Here is a 9,577-nt window from a genome sequence, read left to right as displayed (position 1 = left end):
TTTAAAATAAGAAAATCAAATATTAAAAAAAAAATTAAAAATTTGTTTATATAAAAATTTGAAATACTTAAATGTAAGAAAATAATTTAAAATAAGTAAATTGAGGTTGAAGATAAGTGGAATAAAAGGAGAATTCTACCCTATTGATAAGTGGAGTAAAAAGAAAATTCTACCCTATGGATGACAATAGTGAGAAGCAACTACCTCTTAACAAGTTGAAGCAGATAGTCAAGATATGTGGAAGAGTCCAAAAGCTTCTAAATCAGGATTCATCAAGAAGAAAATGCAATGTTGAAAGAGTTAAAAAACAAAAAATGTGAAATAAGGAATGATATAGATTTGAAGCTTCACAGACTTTCACACACTGACATTTAGACATTAGTTCATATTTTATAAACTGTGACTTGGAAAAGCTATTAGATGTTATGAGGCTTTATGACAAAGAACTAACCCCGTTTTCAAACAGAACTAACTATGTTTTCTGGGTTTTATGACGAAGAACATTGCCATCAAACAAAAGAGGCCAAGAAAATCGAAAGTCTTTAGGACCAAGAACAGAGCACGAAGAAAAAAATAAACTAAAAGTAAGAAGAATTAAAGAGCAAAAGGAGATTAATCAAATGGAGCGAGTAATAACAAAACATTAAAATTTAAAAACATTAACATTTATGAAAGCATAAATCATAAATATGAATATAAAATAAATAACTGTCATGGCGGTATCAAATATCATCCATGCATCCCTTTTGGCTGATCCTCTTGGTCAAAACCAAAGAATAAATCATAAATATGAATATGAATATAAAATAAATACCTGTCATGGTTGTACGCTACCGCCGGCTCTGCAGGCCTGGCTGAAGAATACAGTGCATAGGCATGATTTTCAAGGCCAATTCTTAAAGCTGATCAGCTGTAACTCTTCTCTAGAATTAGGGAATTCCATTAAATTTTTTCGTTGTTTTTCCCCACCTTCCGCATGAATCATGTCAACTCTGGAATAAGCTGGCATCGTCGAGCCTAGACTATGTGGATTAAGAACACGCTCCGCTGCAGAGGTGTACTGAAGGAGATCTGCGTGGGCAGCCGCCAGTTCCTTCTGTAGCTGTTGCACCTATCTCTGCAGCGTGGAGATCGCTCCAACGCAACGATAAACGAGATCTTTCAAGCGAGCTTCGGCTTCATATGTCAAAGAATTCATCGCATCCTCCCGTTGATGGGGCTCCAAATCGTTGGGTACTTTGGCCACGTTGCTTACTCCGAAGATCTTGTGAATATTGGCAAATTTTTGAGGTTTTTCCGGAGGAAAATACGACACAAATACACACTCTGAGTTTGAAGGCGGCGCACGGTGAGTTCGACGAATTCGAAGCCATCTCTGCCACTAAACATAAACCATCATGATTTACTATGGAGGAGAAGAAATCAGTATATGACTCATAAATATGACTAACTGCGAGGTAAATAATTATTTAAATCAGTACAAAAAATAACCAGAGAACGCACCTTTTCTTGATATAGAGATTTTTTTAATTGGGTTGCTGAAATTCCACAGGCACACGCAATTGAGCAAATCTTGGTTTATTTGAGTGCACACAGCTACCGTTGTTGATGACGAATTTTGCAGTCGAAGTACCAACCCTGGTGTGGTGATCTGGGCTCAATTTTTGAGTGGAAATTGGTCGGAACCCTAACTTGTGCTCAACGAAGCGTTATATGAACAGTTAACCCTGAATCAAGACACTGTGCTTTGAGTGTCATACGGTACGCGTGTATCTGATAGGAATCGCCACAGCTGCTCGAAATTCGAAGATCTTTCCTTCTCATGTACAGATCAACTCTCGAAGAATGGTATTTTCAGTAGTATCAATATCATAAGCTAATTTGATTTCCTGGTCGTGCGCCGGTCGATCTCCGTGACTAGCGTCTGCACATAAATACGACTAAATCGAGATCTCAGTTTCCTCAAGGGCTCAACTTCCGCCGTTGATAAAAAGAACGAGGAAGGAGGCATTGTAGAGGAGTTAAATGTTAGTTTAGGAAGATGGAGGTGGTACTCCAAGTACCCATCAACTTTTCCCAAACAACTAAAGGCTGTGATGTGAAAGGAAGACAAACAGAAAGAGGAATGTGAGTATGGACCACACGATTGAACACAGGTGATAGATAGAAGAGGAAGTGTCTTCTATGGGGTTTCAGAAGAGCATATAAAGATGACAAATAGAAGAGGAAGATGTCAACAAAAAAAAAATCGAACTATTCGCTTGAACTTACCCATATATATGCACCGCACAATAACATTATCTATTTCAAAACGACATAAAAATTCCAGGCCACGGCTCCTTTATCTCAAAAAAGATGTGATCCATTAAAGGTGAAGCGGATCACACTTTACCACAACGTCTATAACAGAAATGCGTGACACGCTTTTTTGGAAGTTCTTGTGCATAAAGATTCCAGGCGTATCGGTTAAAGGAGGAGCGGATCACAGTTTAATTGAACATACCATAAAAACTTAAAAACTAATTAACCATACTGGTGAAGCTTATGGGAAATATGATATATTAAATTAAACTCCAAAGTAGTTCAATTATTAAAAGGAGGAGTGGATCACAGTTTAATTGAACATACCATAAAAACTTAAAAACTAATTAAACATACTGGTGAAGCTTATGGGAAATATGATATATTAAATTAAACTGCAAAGTAGTTCAATTATTAAAAATGTTTCCGAAAATTTTTATTCATAAAATTTATGGCAGATTCATCGCAAATTAATGGAGCCATGGCCGCTAATCTATTCTATTGAATGAGAATGCGAATGGAAGCTATTACATACCTATACCTTGAATTTTTTTGGAGAAGGATGTTGAAGGGTTTGCATTATATTGAAGTCCCGTGAATTCATTGAAAAATCAACATTACCCATAAATGAACACGTAATTAAATATGCAACAAACAAGTTGTTAAACCTGTAACATTTTCAATTAAATTTGATACCAAAACAAAGCTTAAAACCATACTATATAAATAGAATGCAGTACCATCCATGCATACAATCACATACATAAAGATGGCAGGACTATCACACACAAATCGACATACTCAAAAAACAGACTTACTCACTCACTCACACGGAAACCAAACACACATCTAAGCACGCAGACTTGCCAATCTGAATATAGAAGATTGAAACCAACCACACATCTAAACACACAGACTTGCCAATCTGAATATAGATAGATGAGGAGAAAAATACTGGAAAATGATAAGAATTTCCCTCCTTCCTTCGACGAGTATATTCTCCGGGCTGCCGGGTATATGTAGTTCCCACGCCCTTTTGAAGGTTTTATCGACGCCGAGCATTATATGTTGCCGAGTGTTATAGGTTGGTTTCTGTTTATGTTCTAACACATGCCCGTAAATACCAGTGTGTAATACACTGACAAATGATGCTTTTGTCAGATGAACTTGACAAAAAACAAACGAACTTGACATAAAACAAACACAAATACCGGCGCATAATACGCTGACAAACGATGCTTTTGTCAGAGAATATAACGAACTTGAAATAAAACAAACGCAACAGCCATTGTTCGAGGCGAATATGCCACTTTATTGTCAGATATCCTAGCAAATTACGGGTGCCCACTACTTCGCATAAATTTTTTTGTTGAGAAGATTGGGTATGTTTCAAATTTAAAAATCGCGTTGGTATATTGAGAACCAGTCCGCACGGCTTTGAAAGGAGGCTAAATAATGTTTCAAATCGCTTTTCATTATTTATGGCTCTCTCATGTGATGTTCACATAATGAGTTTGCTTCATGAGTTTGCTTCGGATTTTTTTTTAAACTCTTGTATGACATACTAACCGTACAAGTTTTCTAAATACAGTTGTGGACATTTTAGTTTGGAAATTATTTTTTTATTCTGCAATTGTATCACATTTGTGAAAGTTAAAAGTAAAAACATAATAGCCTTAAATTTAGAAAATATTAATTATAGTTTTGAAAGTTCAGAAAAGCAAAATGATAACGACTATATTTAGAAACAAGAAAATAATTTGCATTCTTTAATATTTCTGTAACATTTAAGCAAACTCCAATGGTTGAATTAAAAAATATTACTTAAATTTATTAAATTTTTGAAATACAAAATTTAGAGGGAAGATCCCTAACTCCATTCTCCAATGTCATAGAAGAAACAAACACAGTTAAATTTAAAAATAAAAAATCTTACAAAAAAATTTAAAGAAACCTTACAAAGTTATTGGTGAAATTAAAAAAGAAAAATGTGAATTGCTTGCATGAAAATGCACAAAGTTAACGCATCAATTCAAAGGGTGAATCTATATATAAGCGGCCTAAACAGTGGATGCCCTCTAAAACTTTATCTACACAACATCTCCATGATGTCTTGAATAATGACAAGGAATTCGCAGAATTATGAACCAGCAATGAGGGTAATTATAATTATTGTTTTTTTGCTATATAGTAAAATTTTCAAAATGGTAGGTTCCTTAACAACAAAATCCCATATAAGAATTAATAATACTATACTCTAAGAAATAAAAATCATATGGATTAATAGTGTTTTTAATAAATAATAAAAAGACAATTAATTTATAGTTTTTTTCTAAATAATCTTAGATTCTAAAATTTTGAATGATACATTATACAAATAAATTATTTATCTCAAATTTATGGATAGATTAATTTTTTTCAATATTTTTAAGAGTGTTGCAAAACCTTAGCCCTAGTTACTAAATTTTTGAGGGCTTATTTTTGTAAGGTCCATTAGTTGTATGATTACAACGAGGGAAATAATATGGAAGCATCCACTAATATTTTGATTTTAAAATAAATATATTAATATATATATATATATATATATATGAATTCTCTAATTATAATAAATTCATTATTAGATATTCATATTTATTGCGCTATATATTAACATCCACTAATTGTTTAATACAATATGTGTCCCTTAACCAAGGCATTATGAATGCCAAAAAACTGAGATGTCCCATAACCCATATAACCCCTATTTTATAGTCACCACTAGTACTCTTAGAGAATTACAAACTCTACCACAATTCCATCTCTAACTACTATTACCATTAAGAGAAAATGACATTGATTACTTTATAATCCTTAACATACAATCTCTAAAATTAGGAAAACCAAATCTTCCATAATGCCACCTCTAACAACTATTTCCGTTAACAAAAAATGGCATTGATTACATTATAATCCTTAACATACAAACCCTAAAATTTGGTAAACCATAGTGCACAGTGATCTTTAACACAATGAATTCTAGAAATTATTTTGCCCCGATAAAGACATTGTGACTCCTAAAATGTCACAACACATATCAACTTTTATACTTAGCACATTAAATATAACCTATATATACTTAAAGTGGCATAACATAGTCAAGGTAGAGGTGAATCAAGTGTAGCTCCTTCAAATTAAATTCCATTAGAAGGGAATACAAAAAATGTTGAGTATTATGTAGATGATATTTTGACTATTGACATTGACCGAAAGAGCACTTTATGGAAGTTAGTCTATGCAATGATATTGATGAACACTCATAATTCTCCCATTAGATAATATCATAATGGTATATATTTTGTAGATCACTTGGGGCCTTAATGTTGGTGTGTCAAGCACATTTCAGCTATTATGCTTATTCTTTCACAAACTTAATTGTATATTTCTCAGATTTTATAAAACATTATTGATGAGTACTCATAATTCTCCCTTAGATAATATGATAATGGCATATATTTTGTAGATCACTTGGTTCCTTAATTTTCGTGTGTCAAGCCCATTTCGACTATTATGCTTATTTTTTCACAAATTTAATTGTATATTTCTCAGATTTTATAAAACAATATGATTTTTTCAGGTTTATCCCTGGATGCACTTAAATTAGCAAAGTATAGATATGTTTTTCTTAATTTAATTATTTGTATTTCAATGTTGAGGATTTTTCTTATATTATTTTTTAGCATTCAATTTTTAAATGTATGTCTCAAATTTCAATTGTGGAAAGTATTTTTGTCTTACATGAAAAGAGAATTAGAGTAGTGGAAGAAATCAACTGAGAATAATAGCCAAAAGTAGAAATTACCACATTCAAAAGAGAATAAACCAAGAAAGAGATAATAGAATAAATGTTATTATTATCATGATGAGGAGGTAATGGAGACATATATCGATATCCCATGTATCATAAAAATGGTAAGCGTTTATTTTATAGTGTCGCTCTATAAATTTGGAGTAAACATACTTTGATACATATTTCATTAGAATCTATTAAATGATAGAAGCGATTGTAGGAAGAAAAAACATTACCCGACACAACAACATCCAAGGAATTTTTCCGATGAGGTTGCAACCCACCAGTCATAGATTTTATAAGTTCTTCAGATTTCCTAGCTCAAAAGGCATGACTCCATGAGGAAATTGTTGGTTAAGTTTACAAAATTTTTCCGATGAGGTTGCAACCCACCAGTCATAGATGTTATAAGTTCTTCAGATTTCCTAGCTCAAAAGGCATGACTCCATGAGGAAATTGTTGGTTAAGTTAAATTGTAAAAGGTTCAGAAGATTCCCTAAAATGGATGGAATTTTAGCATTATAAAATTGGAGAAAATGTTTAATACTTGCAACTATGGTAGTTGGGTCAAAGTGGAAGGGACTAAACTCTTAAGTTATTTGTGGAGAGATCTAGATGTTTATGTCTTGAAAGCTGAGAGACAATGTCTAAGAGTAGGAGTCAAACAAGGATAATATTGTGTGATAAACCCAAATACTCGAGGTTAATGCATCTTCCCAAGTCCACATGACTACTCCCTGAATCATTGATGTAATTTGAAATCTATGCATTAATTTTTAATTGGAGTGAGGCAAGCCAAGATGACAATCTACTATTTGTTGGGATAAATCCCAAATTTTCATTAAATGCCCACCAAATTATTATTTTCAAATTTCCATTAACAATTTTTCTACAACATTGTGATTGCCATGATAAAACATTCAGGCTAACACGTAAGAGTTCAGTTGAGTTAAAAGCTTCACTTGTCTTAGATAAGTATTCAATGTGTTAGTTTGAATGTTCACATTTATAATAGTTATCCATAAAATATTAGCTTAAAACTAATAAATACTAATATAAAATATCTTACTACATATTTATCTGATTTAAATTGATTTCAAAAAATGTTTTCAAATTTCTATTAACAATTATGTACCGTATGTGTGCACAATTATGAGTGCTAGGTAAAGAGGTTCAACCTTATATTAGTGAAAAAATTCTTAGCTACAAGCCAAATTCAACTCATTTTCTGCATATTTATCCTTCATAATCGTTTCAGAAAATATAATACCAAATATTTTGTTGACAAGATTGAGTAGAAAGCTTCAAGTGTTAGAGGTAAGTATTTAATGTGATAACATAAAATATCACTAACACTTGAATTAGTTATCCATATAAAACTAGTAATAAAAATTATTGAGCAATGTAAGAATATTGAATAGGAAAGTTCCAAAGCAATATGATAAAATCTATGAGTTAGAAAATATTTAAATATATAAATAAGGTCTAATTTATAGACAAAATAGTATTTTTCATTCTGGGATACAATCTCAAGAAAGATTGATTTTTTATTGTCTAAAATGCATCTTTGAATTCATAAATTAATTGAGCCCTCGAAGAAACCTTGGGGACTGAAATTCTACAAATTAAACAACTAGAACTCAAGTTTTTAAAATAGCTACTAGAATTTGGTTTAAATTGAAATTAATTAAAATAATGGTAATGATAAAAGCTATTTCGTCTATAAGTTAGACTACACGTAAAAATAATAATTATCTTAAACACACAATTAATATAATATTTAAATATATGTGCCTTAAAAATATTATAATTTTAATCCAATGTAATATAAGAACAACTAGTAATCAATAAATATATAATTTGTACAATAGTGATTTTTTTTTCCAACACAATAAAAGTCTATCATTATTAGTTAAGCTATTCATTTGTTGTTGTTACTGTTATTCAAGGAAAACTACTCCATCTGGAATGACCAGTTAGTGGTCTACAAGGTGTCACATGACTCATGGGCTTGGGTCATTAACCTACTTTCTATTTCCGTAAGCATTTTTAAATCTTAATTGTAGCACTTAAAACTATATTAATGATAATTTTACATGTATTATAATACATTAATAGGAGTAGTTAATTTAGTGAATATACATGTATTGGTTAGTTGATGTTTTAATACATTTTAGTGAATTTTTTATAGTGTCAAAAATATTTATCTAATAAATTTCAATGGTAAGTAATTATTATTTAGATAATACCATTTTTGAGAATGTTAATAGTATGGTTTAAGTTCCTTGATAGACTTGCAACTAATATATTACTCCAATTAAAACCATATATTTACTACAATTGAATAAGAACAAAATGAAATATAAGGATACATATGTAATTGAGAATATATTCAAAGTATCACCAAGTATTTGTAGAGCATAAATATTACAAAATAGAAGCTTCCATGATTAATCCTAAAACTATGTGCCATTGATTTATGACAAAGACATCTCTCATCAATATTATTTAGATGTGAGGGTATTTCCTTATTGAGTAGATAGTCCAAGTAATGATTTTATTACAAATAAAATATAGATAAAATTGAGCATACCTCGTTGTTAAAATACATTATGTGACAAAACAAAAATTATTGGAGCATTTATAGATTTAGCAAAATAATAGTATGTGAAAAGTAAATAGGTTATTATGTTATATCAACTTGTACCATCACCAAAGGGGTTGGAAGCTATATTGGAAATAACCATTTAGGTAAGAATGAGAAAATACATGAAAATTATTGTGTTTTTAGATTGATGTTATCACCAAGGTTTCAGCCTTATAATAACATAAATTTGTATCAAAAAATACATGCCGAAAATATTATAATGATATTTTCTCAAACACATTTTCTTATTAGTATTATTTGTATTAGATTTTTTCTTGATTTATATCATTTTGGGTCCCCATATTAAAATGAACACCATATTGTGGGACTTAAGGGTTATTTTTGTACATATTTTAACGAAATTTCTTAGTTCACCATTAATGAAACAACCATAGATTTGATCATTGGCATTAGAAAGAGAGAACTAATGTAATGATGTGTATTGATATAATTAAAAAATTATTAAGGGAGCATGTAGATACATCAAATTTGATAATGAGCTAATAAAATATATTAATGTATGAACCTAAAAACCCTAAACCAAACTTCTCCAAAGAAAGAAATATTTAGCAGAATAGATAAAGGTGAGTACTTTATATCATGTTTTAACTAGATGTTGAAACAATTGAAAGAGGAGGAAGTTATAGATCTATATAAACCTATTATGAGTACATGGTGAAGCCTACTACCAAAATTAGCCATGCTATTACTAGAAGTTTCCTAATTCAGTTAGTATTTTTTTAAACAAAAGCTAGAAAGGATATTATGGGATATTGAATAGTGAAGGAAACAAGTCATAA

General features: G+C 30.8%; 1 pseudogene; it reads right to left on the bottom strand.

Moving 5' to 3' along the window:
* Positions 1–883: 883 nt before the first annotated feature.
* Positions 884–1,373, bottom strand: LOC149264592 (LOB domain-containing protein 25 pseudogene; annotated as a pseudogene).
* Positions 1,374–9,577: the final 8,204 nt, after the last annotated feature.

The sequence above is a fragment of the Pinus tabuliformis genome, chromosome 6, assembly GCF_031772625.1.
Source record: "Pinus tabuliformis cultivar Carrire ecotype Pingquan chromosome 6, CPIR1, whole genome shotgun sequence".
NCBI classification, from domain to species: Eukaryota; Viridiplantae; Streptophyta; class Pinopsida; order Pinales; family Pinaceae; genus Pinus; species Pinus tabuliformis.
This window is presented reverse-complemented; position numbering and strand designations above follow the sequence as displayed.